The sequence below is a fragment of the Pristis pectinata genome, chromosome 41, assembly GCF_009764475.1.
Source record: "Pristis pectinata isolate sPriPec2 chromosome 41, sPriPec2.1.pri, whole genome shotgun sequence".
NCBI lineage: Eukaryota > Metazoa > Chordata > Chondrichthyes > Rhinopristiformes > Pristidae > Pristis > Pristis pectinata.
The window spans coordinates 3,954,279-3,955,763 of NC_067444.1; the positions used below are offsets into that span (position 1 = coordinate 3,954,279).

The 1,485-nt window shown below is 52.5% G+C and overlaps 1 protein-coding gene across 4 annotated transcripts in view; it reads right to left on the reverse strand.

Annotated features, from left to right (window-relative positions):
* Positions 1-552, reverse strand: part of LOC127566442 (uncharacterized) — a 190,012-nt gene extending 189,460 nt beyond the window's left edge. For all 4 annotated transcript variants that reach the window (XM_052008861.1, XM_052008855.1, XM_052008858.1 and 1 more), the window contains exon 1: positions 339-552. The gene's annotated coding sequence lies outside the window, so the exon portion shown is untranslated. The remainder of the gene's footprint in view (positions 1-338) is intronic.
* Between the last annotated feature and the right edge of the window lie 933 nt (positions 553-1,485).

The window sequence follows — 1,485 nt, forward strand, 5'->3', positions numbered from 1 at the left end:
GCCGGGCTAGACTCACTGGGATGAATGTCCCTCTCTATGTCCCATGACAATTATGGAAAGAAGCAGAAGGACAGAGTGAGGGGGAAGAGGAAAGAAAACAGAAAGAGAAAAGAGACAGAGTAGACGAGAGATACGGAAGGAGAAAGAAGGCAGAGAGAGAGGGTCGTGTTAATTGGCCGCTATAACTTGCCGCTAATGTGCGGCTGGGTAGAAGGTGACAAGGGGAAACGTGACAGGGGTACAATGGGGTTGATGAAGTGAAGGTAGGAACGTACGCAACGGGCCAAATGGTCTGTCTCCCTATCTTATAACTCTTCCAATGTAATGGGTCCACTCACCCGAATCTTGAGGGAATAGACCGAGGATTTTCCACAGGGTTCAGAGCCCAAGAAGTGTCCTGCGGAGAACGGCGTTTCTTCTTCTTTTCCAATAATCTACAGCGAGCTGGGACCGGCCGTCAGATAACTGCTGCGGGAACTGATCCGACTGGCGAGAGAATGAGGGAAACGCCCTTTACAGCTGCCGGTCGATCCCTCGGAGCGCTTGATGTGTCCAGAGCGGGCAGCTCCTGTGCTGGGTCGCGACCCTTGTGCAACACGGAAAGACCTGCCAATCAAATGCTTCTCCCTGCCCCTCCCACTTCCCGCACCACCCTCCCCCAAAGCCCAGTTAAGATCACAAGGGAGTTAGAACACAAAACGTGGAACAGAACGACACAGGGCAGAACAGCCGGCCCACAATATTGGGGCGAATTGATTAAAACTTCACGAGTGTTGTGGAACAGAGGGACCTGGGACTTCAAGTGCACAGTTCACTGAAAGCGGCCGCGCAAGTAGACAAGGTAGTGAAGAAGGCTTTCAGCACGCTGGCCTTCATTAATCGTGGCATCGAGTTCAGGAGTAGGGGACATTATGTTGCAGTTATACAATTCCTTGGTGAGGCCGCGCTTGGAGCGTTGTGTGCGGTTTTTTGGTCACCCTGTTATAGGGAATACATTGTCACGCTGGAGAGATGTACAAGGATGCTGCCTGGAGTAGAGGGCCTGAGTTATAAGGAGAGGTTGGCCACACTGGATCGTTACCCCTTGGGGTGCAGGAGAAGGAGGGGAGACCTCATGAAAATTTCTAAAATCATAAGGTGTATGGATAAGGTGGACGGTCGTTGTCTTTTCCTCGGGGTTGGGGAGTCCATAACTACAGGGCACGGATACAAGATAAGAGGGGGGAGATTTAACGACACCCGAGGGGTAACTCCTTTACACCGAGGGAAGTAAGGACCTGTATGAGCTGCCGGAGGAAATGGTGGAAGCGAGTACAATTAATTGCAGCAGTTAAGAGGCATTTGGGTTTGTGCATGGAGTGGAGGGTCTTGGAGGGTTCTGGGCCCAACGCGGGCAACTGGGACCAGCAGGGAAGATGCCGGGGTCGGCATGGACCGGTTGGGCCGAAGGACCTGTTTCCGTGCTGTGTAACTCTACGACTATGA